Source organism: Etheostoma spectabile, chromosome 20 (genome assembly GCF_008692095.1).
Source record: "Etheostoma spectabile isolate EspeVRDwgs_2016 chromosome 20, UIUC_Espe_1.0, whole genome shotgun sequence".
Lineage (NCBI taxonomy): Eukaryota > Metazoa > Chordata > Actinopteri > Perciformes > Percidae > Etheostoma > Etheostoma spectabile.
The window spans coordinates 16,888,133-16,909,526 of record NC_045752.1 but is presented as its reverse complement, the minus strand read 5'-3'; the positions used below and the strand labels follow the sequence as shown (position 1 = coordinate 16,909,526).

General features: G+C 40.0%; 1 protein-coding gene and 1 long non-coding RNA gene across 2 annotated transcripts in view; both read left to right on the top strand.

Moving 5' to 3' along the window:
* Positions 1–21,394, top strand: part of alk (ALK receptor tyrosine kinase) — a 397,773-nt gene that overhangs the window by 34,479 nt on the left and 341,900 nt on the right. The gene's annotated exons all lie outside the window — the stretch shown is intronic.
* Positions 6,704–17,999, top strand: LOC116669883 (uncharacterized). Its single transcript, XR_004326900.1, has 4 exons — positions 6,704–6,778; positions 14,176–14,181; positions 17,547–17,551; positions 17,987–17,999. It is a non-coding gene; the product is annotated as an uncharacterized LOC116669883 (long non-coding RNA).

The window sequence follows — 21,394 nt, the reverse complement described above, 5'->3', positions numbered from 1 at the left end:
CCATCCATCCATCCATCTATCTATCTATCTTTGTCCACTTATCTGGCATCGGGTCGCGGGGGCAGCAGCTCCAGCAGGGGACCCCAAAACTTCCCTTTCCCGATGGATTGGAGATATAATCTCTCCAACTAGTCTGGAACACCTACCTGGACGTGCCTGGAACACCTCCCTAGGGAGACGCCCAGGAGGCATCCTACCAGATGCCTGTACTACCTCAACTGGCTCCTTTCGATGCAAAGGAGCAGCGGCTGTGCTTCTCTCCCTATCTCTAAGGGAGACGCCAGCCCCCCTCCTGAGGAAGCCCATTTCGCCCGCATGTACCCTGGATCTCGTTCTTTGGGTCATGACCCAGCCTTCATGACCATAGATGAGGGTAGGAACGAAAACTGACCGTTAGGTCCAGAGCTTCGCTGGATAAACGGTGCGATAAATCAAATGTAATGCCGCACCCGCTGCGTCGATTCTCCGACCAATCTCCTGCTCCATTGTCCCTTCACACGTGAACAAGACCCCAAGGTATTTAAACTCCTTCACTTGGGATGAGGACTCATTCCCTACTTGAAGAAGGCATTCCATCGATTTCCTGCGGAGAACCATGGCCTCAGATTTAGAGGTGCTGATTAATAATGTTTTTAATTTGTGTTTTGTTTATTGTGGTAGTAGGCTTTGTTGATTTTATACTGTATACAGTATGTCTGAGGTGTTAGGCTGTAATTATAAAGGCTCTTAAAGCAAAGCGCTGAAATCTGCATCTACTGTTGGATCTCTCTTTGCATTTGAATCAAGCTCAAAAAGGTCCAGTATAAGTCTATGCTGTTCTGGCTCACAACAGTGTGTGAACACAACTCTCTCCTGTAAAGTTTACACTCAGGGAGCCAAAACTCAAATGTTCATGTCCATGTCCAGTCCACATGTTAAATTATACTTGGGCAAGATATTGATCCTCATGGTTAGGCAAGCAAGCACCTTGCATGGTATCCCGCCGTCATCGTTGTGTGAGTGCATGTGTGAATAGGAGAAAGAAAGGGAAAGTGTAAAGCATTTTAGACGAAAGTGCTACACGAATGCAGTCATGTACCATGTGTTACTGATTTTGTGGCTTTGAATGGACAATGAGTCACCAACTATGATTGTCCAATCATAAGTAGGTGTGGCCAATCTGTCAAAGCTTTAAAATCCTCAAAATCCCAAAGTAGTGTGCATGTGGCCTCAGTAAGAGTGGTGTGTCATTTGTTATGGCCTTTCCAAATAGAAGAGCAGAAGCATAAGAAATGGATGTATTTTCTGCATTAACTTATGCTGCTAATGTTAGCATCAGTGGCTTACTAGAGTAGGTCTACTATGTGTTAGAGTAAACTAGTATTTTAAGTCGTAATTCTCTGTATTCTAAAGGGTTTTCATACAGTGACAATTCAAGAGTGAAAGCAGAGGCAACATAATTGACATGTAAATAGATCCCGTTCTTCTATTCTTTTGTGCACTAACGTTATGTGTTTGCTACAGTCAGTGCAATGCAAAAGATAATACAACACTAAATACATTTCATATAATTTTATTTAAAAGACGGTTCTGTGCTTAAAGTTCTACAGGCTCCAAACCCCAGGCCTTAACATTACTGCCAGCTGAACAATACGGTCCCAGTGCTGGCACTGTACTTTAGTTTGATGGGGATAGTGACATAAAGGGGGACTTCAGACTCTGCACGGGATCCTTCTACGGTCTGATGGTCATCGTGGCTCCTAAATGAGGGACTTCTAGTCCTTGTTTGTCCCTAAAGAGATGGATTATATTAAAATTAGATTATGTTAAAATCACACATTTGACATATTCTAAATATTCTACAGTGAGGATGAGGATTTAACACAAAAAACAGTATGGCCACAACATATGTAACGTTAATTTATATCTAACTTGCCAGTGTTATAAATTTTGCCGCTACTGTACCAACATATGTTATAATTTGTGGTACCAAAAGCATTACCAACTGCAAAATTAACCAAATAAACATACAGGTGGATTGTATGTAATACAAATATAGAAAAAAGAATTATGTTCAATTTACATTTGTATTGCTCCACTGGACTTGCCAGTGCGTCATCGGCCGTCATTGGTGAAAGCTTTGCAAATTTTGGTGGCTCCGCCCCTTCCGCTACGTAGCCAAGATGACGACCGTTGAGGGTTGAAAGTGTCCATTGTTCCACACTCAACATTTTGATTATTAGCGCAACATCCAGGAACTTGTAGTGCACTGCATTTGACCACATTTAGACAATGTGAACGCATTATGTACTAAAAATAGCTAGTGTTAGTACAGAAGTGCGCAATTTGAGACGCACCATATGTTAAAACCATAGACAGTTAAAAACATGGACCAACAGATCCCGATGCTCTGCACGGAGACCAGTGAAGGCTATTAGAAGGACTTTATCGTTGATGGCTGAGCGTCTCCGCGCAGCTTCCAACTGAGCTTAACAAAGTAGATGTGACGTGAGTAAGCGGTCTGAAAGTTGTAAGTCAGTGGGTGAGTGCTTGGTAGCATTAAAATGGCGGCACAGGAGCTACGTTTTGTGGACGATTGCTTCGCCCTTTGGTTAAAAAACAGAAACCAGGAAGTCAGTTTGAGATGCAGTTTTCAACCAACTCACAGAGTTGATGTTTATGTGCTTGCTGGATGAAGCTGAATTTTGCCAGTACCAGTTGTCACTCTGGCAACGGCAAACTTGAAAGTTACTGACTAAAAATGAGTTTTAAAAAACGTAGAAATTTCAAGTGGTAAATCAGCAGCTATTATCACTGTAAATTACATGTGCAGTGCCAAATTTGAAAGCTTGGCAGGCACTAAGGTGTTTCTGTGTTTCTTCTTACCGAAGGGTAATTGTTTTATCATTATTTTAGCAGTCAAAATAGGCCAATGCCAAATGATCAAAGTAAAATAAGTACTATCTTTAACATAAATAACCACAGTTGTCTGACCTATACCATGTCCCTTTGATACAGTGTAACACAGAGCTTATCATACTTGCAAGTGGGCCCTGATATTACCTATGAATGGCAGAGAGTCCATGTGTGTCAGGATTAGTGCGTCTCTTGATCTCTCTTGATCAGAATCAGAACAGGTTTTATTGCCACAATAAATACAGTTTTGTCGAATTTGCCTTGGTAAAAAGTGCATACACAAACAAAACATGTTAAACGTTAATATGAAATAAACAATAAATACAGGTAAAACAAATATATAGATACAAAGTAACGGTAGAAAAAGGCTGAATGGGTTGAGTGCAAAATTTGCAAAGAATATGAAGTCTATGCAATGGGCAGATGTAGAGTTGAGGATGAAGGTTAGTGCAAGTGTAGTGACCATGGATGGGCGGGGGTTAACAGTCAGTGTCAGTGGGGGTCCGGGGGCCTTGGTGGTGAGGCTGACTGCTGAGGGGAGGAACCTGTTTATGTGGTGAGGTAATACAGGGTGATGAAGTGATGAAACCTGCCTGCGACTGTCAACCGCTCACAGCGGCAACATAATGGATTTATCACGGCCTACAACTGAGGTTTACTTTTTTCCCTTTACACCTTAAAAACTCTTCTCAGAGAAGAAACCCGGGCATCCTCACAAATGTGCCTGCCTTGTTTATGTTGCTGTTGATGAGATCTAGCTCAGTAACTGGACGGTATAAAGGCAACGGTCTCTTATCGTAAACTAATTAAAAAGGACACAGAGAGCGCCTGACCGAGTGCTTTGCGTTTTAATCAGACACACGGCTCCACTATAAAGATATCGCCTCAACAGATGCCCCATTTTCTGAAGGAGGGAGACTGTGAAGATGACAGGTGTTATTTATTTTTCCGAAACCCACGTTTCAAATAGATTTCTGCGTTTTGGCAACAGCAGCTCTCTGAGATAAGGGTGGAGGCTAGTTTTGCATGGGTGTGCATGTGTTTGTGAGAAGGATTAGTGTTTTAGTTTTTTTTAGCTGAACGGAGGGTAAATGAGAGAAGGTGGCACAGTGATAAGAAGGACACCTTCGGCGTAAACTTCCAAACAAAACTGATGTGAGACCTTGTGTTATAAATGTAATTAGTAGGTGTAAAAGATTCCATCAGGAGCAACTAGGACGCCTAATATTTTTGGATGACTGAATTGCCATCTCTACTGTTTTTGTGGCTTTGGCTGCCACTGTTGTTAATGTTTTGAATAAATTAAATTTAGTGTGTGGGAAAGAGGAGATGAATTAGGCAGTTTAATTCATGAGTGGTTTCCGAGTTGAGCATTACTGGCCCGTTATATCGCAGTTAATTGAATTAAGTTAATTTCACAATATACCATGAAGCATCGTTGGACTGTTGTGGCATCAGCATCAACAGAAAAAGCTGCAGCATTGACTGAAATGTACAGCATAGCAAACAAGGGCGCTGAATGGTTGATCACATTATCATACAATTTCATTCTTCTTCTGCCTCAAACTGCAGGCTAATCTCTGCTCATTAAATCTGGCCTTTGGTAGAATTATAGATCTGACCTGTAGCACGTGCTTTGGAAGGGAAACACAAATGTTTCATTACATTAAAACATTCTTTCCACAAATGTTTTAGTTATCACGCTTCTCACTTTCTCACTTTCAAACACAAAGCCGTAGCTTTCAGCCATTGTGTGCCCTTAATATTCTTTCAGCCCTCTGACATGTTCACATTCACATTCCCTGTATCAGCACCATGATAAATAGACTTGTTTTCTTTCATCTGCAAGACGGTCATAATAATCCATGGTTATAGTTAATGTTTTGAGACTGGGGATGTTGCAGAGCATGAAGTAATGCTGCAGGGCATGAAAGCTGTGAAGGAGGCTTCAACACACTCTCATATGCTAGTCCTACGTGTCAGTTTTGGCGAGGTTACATCAGTGACTCATTTTCGCCATATATTCACCTGGTGATATTTACACAGCTCTTAGACTCCAGACTACTTTGATTATTGCTGGCAGGACGGACCTTGCTGTTGCAATATTGATGTCTGTAAAAATGTGTGGCTCGCACCTGAAATATGGGCAGTTTGACTGTGTTCCGAAACCATTTCCCTCTAACGCATTTCCCCTAATTAGTTCCGGAGGTCTGTTCTTTTTTTCTAGATCTCTTCTGCGCCCACACACACACACACACACACACACACACACACACACACACACACACACTAACCTCCGCACACTCTCAGTAGGTTCGAGGTGGAGTTGAGATGAAGGCAAAAGAGCTAATTGCATTAGCATCAATTTACTGGTGTGGCAGAAGACAGCTGTGCAATCCAGTGATGTATGGCCCCAGCTAACTGTGTGTGTGTGTGTGTGTGTGTGTGTGTGTGTGTGTGTGTGTGTGTGTGTGTGTGTGTGTGTGTGTGTGTGTGTGTGTGTGTGTGTGTGTGTGTGTGTGTGTGTGTGTGTGTGAGTGTGTGTGTGTGTGTGTGTGTGTGTTTGTGTGTTTGTGTGTCTGAAGGAGGGTGTATATTAGAGAGACAATAGGCAACCCATCAACCGCATTTTCCATTTTCGCACTGATTATGATTATCAGAATAATTCATTAAGCCACTTGCATGCATTACATGTCCAGGCAATCTTGCCACAGTGATTGCTGATACAGCAGATTGCATTGATTCTTCTTCACCACCAACTAAAAGCAATATAAATATTTCCTGTCTGTCACTTACTACTGGTTATATTGCTCCCTGCTGTACTTCTCCTATCTAAGTGACATACACTTCCTCAGAATACAGGCGAGACTCAACACCCAAAGGCTGGTTATAAACAAAGTAATGTCAGGATAATGTGCATGCCGTGCATGCTGGCAGCGATAATAGACTTACCATGATCTTCATTTTAATGAAATAGCTGAGTCAGTGTTCTCACAACCATGGGTGCCTGAGCAATGGAGCAAGTACAGCAAATGCATCCCCATTATATAATTAGTTGGAGCAAAGTTATGGTTTTGCTACCTCCACTGTTGTGAGAAAAAATACATTGATTCATTCAAAAATAAACTCATCATCAAGCCTGTATCAATGATCATTTTAATATTTTCAGCAAAGGGGAAGATAGGCTTGTGTATGTTGAATGAACATGCAAACGTTTTAAGCCAAACGTACAAAAGGATTGTACTGTCGGTGAAATGCCAAACCGATTTGGGAGGCAACATTAGTTAGGTTAGCCCGCCTGGGATCTAATCTAGACTAGTGCGGGGGGCTGTTTCTTAACTCAATCCAAGAAGTTAGGTGGGGTAGAAACGCAGGAAATTTGTGTTAAATTACATTTGTTTTCTGGGGGATGACCCCAATTATTTTTCCAACCATATTTTAAAACATAACCAGACTGCCATGTTAATAACCAAGGCCTGAAACTCAATTCAGATTATCATACTCAAATTGTGGTGTTATTTCCCACTATGTAAACTGATTTTAAAAGAGAATTGGATTTACGGTTCACTCGAACTTTGAACATGTCGCGTTTGCTTCTGTGCCATGGTCTTCTGCATGTAGAATGCTTTTGTTGTATTTAAAATCATCACAACAGTGCATCGGTTTAGTGAGTTCCTCGGTGTGACAAGCCCTAATTATGCAGTATTATCCAACAACAAACATCAACTGTGACCCAACAGGTGAATGAAATCTCCAACCTAATGTTACTGAAAGTGTGAAAGCACCAAAACATGGATTCCAGATAGACGAGATGAGAGTATATCCAGTTGTTCCTCGTCCCTGTTTGCTTAGAGCCGTTACGTTGTATGTCAGGGCCGCAGGAGTTTTTTTTTTGATAGATATTATTCTAAACCAACATTGTGACTGGGTCTATAGAGGATTAACTGAAAGATGATCAAATGCTCTTTATAGCTGAGGGGAACTGTAGAGTAGAGTGAAAATTATCTGTGGGTTTTTCTCTACAAGCAACACTTCTCAAATTACACATAGTCAATTTATTGTTAATGTAAAAATATGAATTAGCGCAGCTTTAAACATTGATCATTCATTACACTTGTTGACTGTTGACACATACGCTGGTATGAGCTCACTACTGTACAAAAAATCAATGGTCTGCCAGGGACTTGATGATACTGCCAACAGTAAAATGCATTGAGACTTAAGTTATAATAGTACACACCAAAGTCTGTCCATGGTATAGATACAGTACATAGACTGTGATATACTGTACACTATGTTGAGTACTTGTAAGCATAATCTTGGAACTGAGAAAAATGAAATATGTAGCAGCTCAAATGCTCAATGGCAAGTCATCGTAAATAATATGTATGGCCAAGAATGGAAGTTTTTGTGTGGGAGGTAAAATTCCCATGAACTATCATTGGACTGTTTCCTGTTTATTTCTTACAATGTAAGAGCTGCAGAACAGAACCCAAAGTCACTGCCCAGTGAACATATTCACCAGTAATCACTACTAATTAAATTTTTAAATCACATTTGATACATGATTTTGGTCTCTATTTTTTTATCATTTAAAGGGGAACTTTACCTAATAATATTTTTTTAAAACTGTATTACCCTTGATGCTAAAAGTAAAGGTAGAAAAAGAGTTTTTATTGGAACTACTTTTTACTGAGAAAATAGTTCCAATGAAAACCGTTGACAGTGATTTGTGGGGATTATGAGTACTGTTTCTGGAACAAGTTAATTTCATGAATTTTAATTTATAATAATAATAAAATGGCATTCAATCAGCTGTATTGGGTGGAGGTACAGTGGTGTGAAAAAGTGTTTGCCCCCTTCCTCATTTCCTGTTCCTTTGAACTGTTTGTCACACTTAAGTGTTTCGGAACATCAAACCATTTAAACATAGTCAAGGACAACACAAGTAAACACAAAATGCAATTTGTAAATGAAGTGTTATTATTAAAGGTGAAAAAAAATCCAAACCATCATAGCCTGTGTGAAAAAGTGATTGCCCCCCTTGTTAAAACATACTATAACGTGGTTGTCACACCTGAGTTCAATTCTCTAGCCACACACCAGGCCTGATTATTGCCACAACCTGTTCACAATCAAGGCATCACTTAAATAGGAGCTGCTGACACAGTAAGGTCACCAGAAGATCTAAAAGGACACATCATGCCAAGACCCAAAGAAATTCAAGAACAATTGAGAAAGAAAGTAATTGAGATTATCAGTCTGGAAAGGGTATAAAGCCATTTCAAAGCTTTGGGAATCCAGCGAACCACAATGAGAGCCATTACCACAAATGGCGAAGACATGGACAGTGGTGAACCTTCCAGGAGTGGCCGGCCGCCCAAAATTAGCCCAGAGAGCAGCGACGACTCATCCAAGAGGTCACAAAAGACCCCACAACAACGTTCAAAGAACTGCAGGCCTCACTTGCCTCAGTTGAGGTCAGCGTTCATGCCTCCAAATCAGGAAAAGACTGGCAAAAATGGCCTGCATGGCAGAGTTCCAAAGGAGAAAACCACTGCTGAGCAAAAAGACATCAAAGCTCGTCTCAATTTCTCCACAACACATCTTGATGATCCCAAGACTTTTGGGACAACATTCTGTGGACCGATGAGACAAAAGTGGAACTCTTTGGAAGGGTGTGTCCAAGATATCTGGCGTAGAAGGAACACTACATTTCATAAAAGAACATTAACCAACAGTAAAATATGGTGGTGGTAGTGTGGATGGTTGGGGCTGTTTTGCTGCTTCAGGACCCGGAAGACTTGCGGCGTATAAAAGGAACTATGATTCTGCTGTCTACCAAGAGATCCTGAAGGAGATGTCCGACCATCGTTTGTGTACTCAAGCTGAAACGAACTTGGGTTCTGCAGCAGGACAATGATCCTAAAAACACCAGCAAGTCCACCACCGAATGGTTGAAGGAAAAACAAAATGAAGACTTTGGAGTGGCCTAGCCAAAGTCCTGACCTGAATCCTATTGAGATGTTGTGGTATGACCTTAAAAAGGCGTTCATGCTCGAAAACCCTCTAATGTAACTGGATTAGGACAATTCTGCAAAGATGGGGGGCCAAAATTCCTCCAGGACGCTGTAAAAGCCTCATTGCACGTTATCGAAACGCTTGGTTGCAGTTGTTGCTGCTAAGGTGGCCAACCAGTTATTAGGTTTAGGGGGCAATCACTTTTTCACACAGGGCCATGATGGTTTGGATTTTTTTTCACCTTTATAATAAACACCTTCATTACCAATTGCATTTTGTGTTTACTTGTGTTCTTGACTATTGTTTATTGGTTTGATGTTCCGAAACACTTAAGTGTGACAAACATGCAAAGGAACAGGAAATGAGGAAGGGGGCAAACACTTTTTCACACCACTGTAGAAATCTCAGTGGCAGAGATTTTACATTCGCAGTATAAAATCCACTTTATTTTCTTCCTGTGATCTGGGTGAACTGATCCTTTAACAGATAAGCTGACCCACAGGCAACCCCAAAAAACTTGACATGTTCCCTTGAGAACACCTACATGTAACTCTCAACCAGCAATCCCTGCGTTGCTGTGAAAATAGACATGGGCCAGTTACCGATTGCAAGGTAGTCAAGTCAAGGTTTCAAAACCACTAACATTTTCCATCAAAGAGTTCCTAAGGTATACTCTGTTTTTATAAGTCTTCAAGGACAGAAAGTGCACTTTAGAAATCCTTCTCCCTGCCATTGTGCAGTGTGTTTAAAAATGAAAAACATTGTTAAATGTTGTTTTGCCCAGACATTTCAAAAAATAATGTCAATGTAAAATTCAAACCTGTAATCGCAACACCACAATACCATGAAACCATGATATTTTTGCTGGCGGTCATCATACCGGCACAATCGTGTACCGGCCCGTGCCTATGTGAAAGCACAGTGAGTCGTTCATACAGCCTTGTGTCTGGCTTTTACTGGCTTCAGAGATCCAGCACAGATATGTTTCAAATACCAAGTCACACAGTGTCTTAACATTGTGGGTACAAAGCAGTCATATATACCCATATGTCCTCTTAATGTGCCCCTTAAAACACTGTGGGGTAAACACCAGCCTGTGTGATAGTATTTTTACAGAACAAGCATGTATGTTGCTACGCGTGTACGTTTGAGTGCAAGCGTGTGCACACCAATGCCACTTTTTGCCATCTCAATTTCCCCGTGTTGCACTGGATCAAACGTCATGCCAGGTTCTTTTCACTCCCCTCCAGTGAAACAGAGCAGGGAATGAGGAAATTAAAGATAAATCCTATCAAGAATAATTATTTCCTACCTCGCTGGATATGCACAGAATGTGCTTAACCTGTGCAAGCGCTGATAACATATTTAATAACTGTGCCATGCTACTTATCTGTATTGAAATGGTGTTTGAAGTCTTATAGGTCAAATTGAGCAAAATACCAAAAGTTATCCAATTCCATTGAGGAAGCTTGTCACTAGAGAAGTGTCGGATAGGGATAGGTGTTGACATTAGAAATAAAGTTGGTTTTAAGTTGTTAATTTAGCAAAATGTGAGGTGCTGGCTTAGTTCAATATTTCATAGGGAAATGATCTTAAGAGAAAGTTATATATTCAACATTCCAAATGTAGAGGAAAAGAAAACTTCAGAGACTGTGACGGAACATGGATGTCTTTTTCCCTTTTATCGATCAATCAAGGCATAAGTGATGTTCCAAATAGATCAGATTCCCTGAACAAAAGCTGCTGAGATCTCCTGAGCTTTGATTCATCTGAGCATGTTCTCCCCCTGCACACACACCAGGCTGCTCACCTCTTGCCTACACAGTTAGAATCTGTCAAAAAATAAAATCCTCACGCCTGCTCCATTGTTTCCTCTCCACTCAGTGAACAACTCTGTGACGCTAACACAGTTAGCTCTCATCCACTTTTTATTCTTTGGCAAGAAGTAAATGTTTTCACCCACAGCAATCAATATCAAAAATGTACAACTGATCTGTATATAAATATTACCGCATCACTAGGAGCGCTAATCAAATGTGCAACGACTGTATGCGTTTGAGTGAGAGAGCGCTTTGAAGTGGAGAATTTACTCAGACTATACTACTTTGTTTTTATCAGACACATTTTTGGGTTGTTGTTTTTTTACAAGTGAGTGAAGTTGCACATAATTTCCATTTGCAACATTTATGTGAGCGATGAATAAAAGCAGCCAAAGATTTGATTATTTTTTCTGCAGCGTCCAAAATCTTCAGAGTGATTACAATTATTTTGTTGTTGTTCACTGTTGCCTGAAAAGACGACAGCCTGAAACCCGAAGGCTTTGGGCAGTCTCTGGAGTCTCTGCGCTTTGCTTGCTAAAGCTTGCATGACCTTTAAACATCATTAAGTTGACTTGCACTCCTCTGTTGAGCGGCACATATGTTCACACACACTCACCTTAACGCTGTGCCAAAGAGATGGAAGTTGGGACGCCACTTACCAAAGCTGCCCACTGCACACCAAGACCTATGTCTTTTTCTCAGCAAGGGGCCAAATCAATATCAAACACATCACGCCATGATTCTATTTGCATGGCTTTGATGTCTGTCCGAGGCTCTCTTTGCACTCTAATGCTTGGACACACACACACACAAACAAATAGGCCTAGGATTACCTAGTTCATAAGTAAAACACTAGTCCATCTTGCTATGAAGGAGCAAACCATAAACCAGATTACACAAAGAAATGTTTTGTGTTACAAAAATAAGACAAAACTAACCACTAAATATGTGCCTGTGACTTCACATTCAAAATGAAAGCCGACAAACATTTCAGCTCCAACTCTCAATCCCATAGCAAATTGAACAGATTGCAAAGACACGATAAGAGAGCAGCACGTACACCTTTGGGGAATATCTTGGCAACTAGCAACCTCCTTTTGACTTATCTGCTCCATAAAGTGTGACAACAAGTGCAACAATACTAATAAACACCATTTTGTCCAATGGAATTGGACAAATTAATTAAATTGAATGCTACAGGTAAGACATGCCCTACCTATGTCCCCATACCTAACAATATTACTCTGCTGGCTTAGTGCCTGGGAAACCCTGTCCTGTTTAGAGCACCCTGGGAACCCGGCCACACATTGGCCAATCCTCATTTAATAAGAGATTGGATATATGATCTGTTACAAGGCTACTAATCCTCTGCAAATCAGCTTGTATGTTTGAGTGTTGGGAGAGAAAATTAATATCAAAACATGCAGATGTTTATGCCTAGCCTAATTTCCTTTCCAGCAATCAACAGACAATGGAAGCTCTAACTATGTTTCCAGTCATCACTGTGCATGGGCACATTCCCATGAGCATGAAGGCCTCTGGAAATCATTTAGTCTGACTTGGTTTCACACTCAGCCATCATGGCCTCAATTATAGCCTTTTCTAATTCACACATAATCTCATAGCTGTGCTTTGTCTGGGTAAAATGGCGTAAAGACAGTAAAAACCCAATTGTATTCTTCCAATGAAATAGCCATATGGTTTGGCTTAGAGATATGTGCCAAGAAAACCTAATTCAGCAGCAATCTTTGAGAACAATTAATTACCTTTCTAAATGTTCTCAGGATAAATCGTTTAGTTTTGTGGGTTTTGTCGAAAACAGGGTTGGATTAAATTAGCCCATTTCTCCAGTTTTACAGAAATGGAACTGTCAGATCCAATTCTGTTGAGGTGTTCAGCTCAACAAGCTGAATGTCATCCAAACAAATCATGCTTTCATCAGTTTGACTGTGACAGCTGGGTGACGTGCTATCTGCCAATCAATGTTCAATAGTGTTAGCACATTCGGTTAGTATCACTGTTTTAATTTCATTAAAGAGTTACTGCTTTGCTTTTGATTTGTCGCATACAAAGACAAGGGAACGCTAATATACAAAAAGAATAAAAGCAGCACATGTCAACAGTATTTTGGTACTTTTTAACATACTTTTAGATGAAATGGCAAAAGTCAAACAGGACGATACACAAACAAATGATAATACAGATGATCTTGACAGTTGGTTGGCAGTTTAAACAAATGTACACAATTTTGATTAGCAGTGCTGACAAGAAAAACAGCTGATGTCCTTTGAGAAAATAAAGGAACCCTGTGAACTGACAAAGCACTAAGATCATAATGATCCTGCTTTGCAGATGTCCTTTACTTATTCACAGTAAACAAATCCGCCTGAAATGTCCTGAGTGATTTGCATTCTGGAGCTAAGAGGTGAGAATAAAAACACAGTAATTGGCTGTGTGAGGGAAAGAATAGAGCGACAAAGCATTTGTATTAGTTGAACATAAAAAGCCACTTAGTTGTGGGTGTCAGCTAAGTAAGAAATGACTCCAAGCGTCAATTGTTTGATGCTTAATGTTGATTTATAACGACTGTCTGATTGCAATTTGTTAATATTAAGATGAAGACATACTTCATTGATCCCGCAAGTGGGACGTACATTTTTTGCACTCTGTTTTTAGTTTTTACACACATAACACATAGGCCTGAATCACACACACATGCACAAACAGGACCTATACATGCACTACAGAAGAGATGTGGGCCCTTGCTTAAGGGCACGTTGGCAGTGCCCAGGAAGTGAACTGGCACCTCTCCAGCTACCAGTTCACACTCCATACTTAGTTGGCAAGCAGGAACTGCCACCTACACTTTGGATGGACACTCTTTGACTGTGGGTTGAACATATCCTCATATCATTTCTTATTACCATATCCAATCTGCTCACCTAATGCATTCAGCCCCAAAAGAATCCCAGTAAGAGGAGAAATAACCTTTGTTAAATTCCGATTTGATCTCTTCAGTGTCCTGTGTACACAAGAGATTCTTGATTCACACCAGCGTTGGTTCAAGGTGCAACAAAAAATGAATTACATTTTCAGGGAATATATTACTGTCAAGTGCATTGTATTTTAACCAAGCACATGCAACAGTAACCACTGAATCTAATTCCACTACAATTACACTCCCATTTTCTGTAAAAACGCAGGAGCTGATTTGTATCACATTTGCTCATTTCCCATGTCCCCTGCTTGGGAACTAACAGCAAACCTAACAATCCGTGATTTCCCTGCGAACCATAAAAAAAACTAATTTTTCCAGCCGAGAAACAAAGTGACATTACATTATCTATAATATACGGTATGCCATGTTTTATGGAAGGTGCGATGCGCCAGTGTAATGGCTGCAGCTAACGTGACAGCAGTGTTTAAACACATTAATCAGTTTTCTGTCTCTAGAGACCTTTTCACAGACACATAATGAACCAGATGTGATTATGGTTGTATTACGGTCTAGATCTGGGGGAAATCGCTTCTTCCAATTGCATTATGAGAGCTGGTCAGCGGATCAATGGCTTTTTAAAGGCAGAGAAAAGGTAAAAGTGGGGCTGGAAATGGTTGATTTGGCTTCAAGGGTAAAAGACAGCTGCTCTTGTAGTACTGAGTCACAGATTTGATCACACAGTTCTTCTTTTCATTTATTTGTTTTGTATTTTTTTTTTTTGCCAAAAACTTTTTTGACATGGCATCATATGAAATAAGACAGCAAATGTCTTCTGGTTTAAAACTACTTCCCTTGACCCTAACCAGTGATGCGGCCCTTTCTTTACACAGTTTACAGTTCAATTACAAACCTTACTTTCTAGTTTCCATAAAAATAACAATCCATATCCCTTCAAATGGGATGATGTATAAACGTATGCTGTCTAGCCCATGCAGCCATTATCTCCTGTGAGCTCATTATAAGTCTTTATTCGAGACCGTCTAGATGGCTTAAAGTTTGTGCCCCCATGAATTGCTAATAAACATCAGTTGCTACTTGTTTTCACAACCATCAAAATGCATGGTTGGTATGACTTTGAAGGGGAGCCGTGTTTTGCTGCTTTAACTAGATCACAGACGGTGTCATACAGCAATGGCATCACTGTCTGAGCACTTACTGTCTCCCAGCAGCAGCCTCCAGGCTGAGGTATGAATAAGAAAGGTCAAGGTAGAAATCCCCTGCAGCGGTCGAACATTTCAGGAACACTGTGAAAGGGCTTTTATACTCCATAAATTAATGATTGCTTCTAAGATGTCTTTAAATTATATTGTTGTTACACTAACTGATTCCTCTTTTTGTGATGATGGATGGCAATCATTTGGAAGAACCAAGCATGAATCATGCAGATCTGCGTGTAATGAAGTCTGTCCGTCCTTTTGCAGTTACGTAGCAGGGAGAAAGGCAGCGCATTTGTAAAATCTGCTGTGTGGTACATGTGTCATCGTGAACGTGTGATCGGATTTAATTGCCGACGGGACTTTGGACAAGTTCCTGTCAGTTTGTTCAATCATATATCTGATATGGTGATGGATCTCACTATTACATTTTAAAATTACACTGATCAAGTCAAGGGAGGTTCTCCATCATTCATATATTCCTCCATGTGTCACACAATTTCATAAGTACTGCTGATTGGATTGGATGACCTCAGTGTTATTAGATTGCCCTACTGATTAGCTTTATGACCACATGTATGGCCAAGAATTTACTTACATGTTGATTCTTTGATGGCCTTTTTTGTTGATTAATGCTGACATTGGTATGCTGATCCCTTGGTATGATGTTCTTTAGGCTATTCTGTTCATATAAAACTTGGAAACCGAATGCTGTGTTGCTGTTATTGTCTTGTCTGTTGATCTGTAATATCTGTTAGAGCTGTGATATCATTAGAACGGCAGTGTCTTTGTCTGAATGATTTTGCCGAACACAGATTGAGGTTTAGACTAGAGGCTCAAGGCAGCATGCTCTATAATCTCTTTAGCTGCTTTAAAGCCTTTGACTCACAAGATACTGGGCCAAGAATCTTCGCAAAAAAATTAAAAATTAAAAAATAAACAGTTGTAGAGGAGGTGCAGCACAGAGGAAGTATTTGGACATAACACTGCATTATTTGGTGCAAACAGTAAACCAATGAGGATACAAAATAGAGGAAATAGCATTTTGACTTTGTATAACTGAAGAGAGGAATTAAACAGTGTTATTATTCAAAACTTAAAACCCGAGCTGAATTGAATTATTAGAGCATGGGGGTTGGAGTACCAATCAATGGAAAGCTGTTAGAAGCATTAAGCAGAGATAATTGGAAATTGTGTGGGGGAGAAAACATGGGTTTATGGGAAAAAGGTGCTGTACATTTAGACAAAGAAGCTAATTCACTTTGGCATTTTGAAAGCCATGTCCCAAATACAGTACATGCAGTATGTAGTATGTACGTTTGAACTACTGAATGAATAAGGAATGTAAGGTAGAAAAGTAGAGCATGATGGAATTAGGGCGTCAGAATTGTGTAAATTCATGCATGTGTTACAAACCAGTCAACGTTTATCCCAGTTCCATCTGATGAAATAATCAGGTGGTTAGATGATTGCCATGTGTAATACTTTATGCCAATCTCACCAAAGATGTTGCCCTCTCTAGATTTCAAGTGACTCCAGCTGCCCCTGTTAGGTACCAAGCCAAAACATTTCTTCAATAACTGCTGCTTACATATTTATGGTAATTGAATTGGCTTCAGATGTGAACATGCAGATACTGGTGTTACAGGTGTTGAGTTGCACCTGGTGAATAAAGAAAAGAAGATTCGCAGGTGCACATCTCAGGGCGATTTGATTTGGAGAAACAGCAACTTTGTCGGGGTAGCAATAAATGTGGCAAGACAGGATGTCATTTTACAACATTCCAATGTTTAATGAAAAAGAAAAGTACTGTTCCTTTTCATACAAATATTAAAGAAACAGCCATGCAACCGCCTCTGATCTGCACATTTACTTATGTGCAGATCAGAGAATCGTGTCCCGGCTGTGAGGCTTGGCCCCGGACACACACAGACAGTTTCAGGGTCTATGCAAGAGGTGCCCAAATTCTTTTACATGAAGGGCCAAAATTTATCTGGATGGAAAGCCACCGGCCAAATATAAATGTTGATGTTGAAGAATAACGTAATTTTTACCATTCTCTGTAGACAAAACATACAGTACGTCTGTAAATGGGAAGTGTACCAGTACTGTGCTTTAGATTGCCGTTGAACTCAGATTACTTTCTTTTTAACTGCACAAAATGTATGTTTTATAGACATTACTTTTAAAATAAGAGGAGAATAAGCATGAGCATTTCAAACCCATGGCACGCCAAAACAAAGACAGCAGGGCCAAACAGGCTTTTTTTTTTAACTTTGCCATTTTTTTACTGCGTTTTTAAATGAGGCTCATTGTAGACATTCACCAAATCTTCATATTGCAGTACACAACAAGCAACATATATGGAGTCTGGTTCCTACATGATGTTCTACTGTGTTGCAGCGGAGTCTTACAAAATCCAATGAAGCCAGATGCAGACTTGATGTCTTTATAGTTTTTTTGGCTATGTAAAGCACTCATGGCGGCAGTGTTTTAACACTACCAAGAAAAAGAAAAAAGGGGAGTTACTTCCAGTTCAGGTTACTTTATCAGTACGCGTCGGTAAACTAGGTTTACAGTCTGCGAGGCGGGACATCCTTAAAACTTTGTAGACCACCACATAACAAGCACCACACCAAACATTAAAACATGTAATAGACACAGTAACACATGGATAAAAAGAATAGAAAACAGTACATGACCAAAGTGCTTGTGCACCTCACATTTTGTTGTCGGTTCAGAAGTGGTGGCTATTGTACTTTTCATTTTCTAAATCAAATTTGTCATGAAAGATGTTACTTTCTGTATTTCACATAGACAATGAATCTATTTGTAGTTTAAATTTGTAATGGCTCCATCCTGTGTCACTTTGCCTACTGTGTCCTCTTACTCACTCAAACTCACATTAACAATCTACTGCACCTGACAATCCATTTACTCATTTAGCCCTCAGCACTAAATCCCTCAGTTACACAGTCCCCACATGCACAGGGATAGACTTTAAAAATATGAAAAAATGATCATGTTTTTGGTACCGGAATGGAAATTACCCGAAGCTTTAAATTCCGGTGTGGAAGCAGTGGGGGGTCTCCACTGAGGAACTTATTTTAAGTATTTTAATGAGAAATGAGCACTAAGCAAACCATCTAGACCCGTGCCTGCACATTTTAAAATAATTACTTCTTGTAAGAGATTGGAAGTCCGCTGTAGTAGACAATATTAAACTTCAGACTTATGTCATTAAATAAATACACACTAAATTTAATGATCATTAACATTTATATTCAATCCACTCTATTGCACAACCGTATACTTTAATGTACCATTCAGTCTCAGTTTTTCTCTGCTCAGTAAAGCCTTAGTGTTACCTTCAATTTTGGTTGAATTTGGTTTCAATTATACTAGAGATGGTCCGATACCATTTTTTGCTTCCCGATACCAATTCTGATGTTTTAACAACTGTACACTACTGTCCCTGTATTGATGTGATGTGGGTCCAACCTTGTTGTTGGTCTGGCTCAGGTTAAACTCTAAAAATGGACTTACACAAACAATGAATGCCACAGAAATTTCTTTTTTTATCCAGTTTGACAGTCAGTTATAACTGAAAAAGAACATGAATTAATTACTATAACGTAGATTTTCATTCTTTTTCTTTATTAGGTGGTATCGGATGGTTGCATAAACTCCAGTACTTCCCGATAGTAATATAGCAGTAGTATAGTAGTATAGTATTGGAGGCGATACCGATACTGGTATCGGAACATCTCTAAGTTATAGTCCCAGGGCATTGGTACATGCTGATAGCCGTTGACTGCAGTGACAGCACAGGGAGGTCGTGTCCTCCCAAACTCTTTTTTTTCATCGTTGGTTTTTAAGGTATTAAGCTAGAGACAAAAATCAACAAAGTTTGTGTCTACATTAGGGTGACCAAATGTCCTCTATTGCCCGGACATATCCACTTTTTACGCACTGTCCGGGGCGTCCAGGGGGGGTTAATAAATTCATGAGAATGTCCGGTTTTCACTGTTTTTAATGGGACCATTAAGCGTGTACTTAAATTGATCGGCGCTTTCCACACAATACTACGGTACTTTGCGTGATGTAATTCCCGAGAGGCTGCCCTGCGGGCAGCTCTGCAGCCTTTCTCTAACTGTCTATCCACATACAGGGAGCAGATCAGACAGGGAGCACATACAGTGAGCGGACCAGAGCAGATCAAACACAGGAGCAGCATTGAACACAAAATACCAAAGCGTTAGTGCAGCTTCCCAGTTGAACTGCTAAAGAATTTTTCCAGGTACCACCCTGGTCGGGACAAGTGGGAGGCGGAGTGCACCGTGTGCAAAGCTAGCACATATGTTTCAGTGTCTAATAAAGGTGCTGGAGATCTCAAAGCTCACATGGACACCGACAAACCTTATCTTATTACATTGAACAGGTTTTAAGAGATATTTAGATGAAGCTGGATTTTGAAGCTGACACAGAATAGGTCATATTTAGAACATTATTTCATATGTATTTATTTATTTGAAATTTGTCAAATTATTTTATTACACAACTTATTTTTGTACAATTGAGGCATAGTAAAGCATGTTCTTTGACCTCTTAGAAGCCTGTCTGAATTTGTGTTTCAAGGCCAGGCCGGTCTTCTTTTTTTGGAAAGCACCCTATACAGCCCACAGGAGACAGAGAATCACAGCGTCATCCGTGATCTTAACAATATGTTTGTCCTTTTTATTGCCTCGGCAGTCATTCATGTATCAACTTTACAGAAAGGGAGACAATACAAAGCCCTGCAGTCATCTGGTGCACTGACATCAAGCTTGACATCCAGAGAAAGAGCAGAAGAGTGATTCTGTGTCAGCACACAGAACATTAATGATTACAAAAATATATATATCAACAGCCTTGCATGTGGCTTTGGTCCCTCCAGTTGTTTGTAGTTGAGGTTCAAAAGGGTGAAAGTACCTGCCTGCAAACAGAAAGGAAGTCAATGGGTTTTCAATGTGGCAGAGAATAGCTTTTTAAATTGTTTTCACAAATACTTTCATTACTGAGGATGTAAAGGCCATTGGGTAGTAGTCATTCAACACCTAAGAGCTACTGCTCCTGGCAACTGGAATAACTGAAGCTCCTTTTTTCCCATTTTCTGGCATCTTGTGCAAGCAACGTTGTGAAGATGGAGGGGAAAATAAAGCAGTGTGCACAGCATCTCAATATCTTGCCTCGGATATTGTCAGACCTCTGCCTTTTTCCCCAGGATTGATCTGCTCGAGTTAAAGATAGCTGGAGGCTTTTTGAGATGATTCAGCAGTGTTGTAGAGGCTTGGTACAGTGCCGTGCACAGGACAGGATTAATGTGTATGTCTATGCCTCACTCAGCTGCTTGAGCATTACATTTGACCTTCTCCTGGTTTGTTGATAACTGTTTTAGAATTAAAAAAGGAATGTTTATCAGCAAATTGCATCCCCATCCAGTCCTGTACATTTGCATTCAAGTATTTTGTTCTTAAAAGAGACTTATTGTACTTTATCTTATTTTCTGTAATGTCTGTAATGTCACACCGGGGTAAAGGGGGTAAAAGGGATTCCTGAGCAAAAACCTCTGACCGTTTCAGACTGTTCTGAACTCTTTGTGCCCAACTGTTTTTTTGTACTCTCGACTTAAGCTGATGTTATCTTGTGAAAGATTTCTTATTTATGTGTTTATTTAATAAAAGGGACAATTATGTCAATTGACATTTTTTGTTGACACTCAAAATCTAAATGTGCCAGAGTTAGCCATAAAGCTGATTTTCATCTCTAGTCCCTTGGCAGGTCAAGAATGCAAGAAAGACAGAAAGCAAATTGATAAAGAAGAAGAGAAAAGAGAGGGGGACAAAAAAAACTAAACAAGTACAATACAAAGAAGGGCAGTACCTAGGATGAGGTAAAACAGCCATTGTCTTTTTTACTGAGTTTAGTTTTAAATGATAGCTTGCTGGTGATAATTGTCTGATCAAAACTCTGCCGGCACATTTTATAGTGTTTGAATATTATATGTAAGTCACATAAGCTGCTCCAAACTCGTAAATGCACACATGGCCTGTAAAACACAATCTGAATCTTTTCAGCAATATCTAAAGTTATTTCCTATACTGCAGCTTCAAGCATTTTGATCATGATGAAAAGAATCCGAAACTTTATTTCATGTATAATTGCTGAGGAATTGTTTCTGTATTTTGATGATAAAAGGTAGAAATTAAAACATAAACTGTTAATTAGCTCTCCTATGACACCCACAATGTAGGATAGTGTATTCTTGCTATGTTCAGTCAATGAGGAGCTGTCAGAAATAGCCATCTCCAATTTGTTAAATGGGGTATCCAATCACTGCCCTGGAGTCCACACTGAGGTATCTTGCTTCTTATCCCTTCCCATTTTGTATGCAAAGGCCCTCGACACTCAGCATGTCTAATCCTTTGAGAAAAGAGGGCGAGAGCGCGGCCTTGTACGCTGCAAAC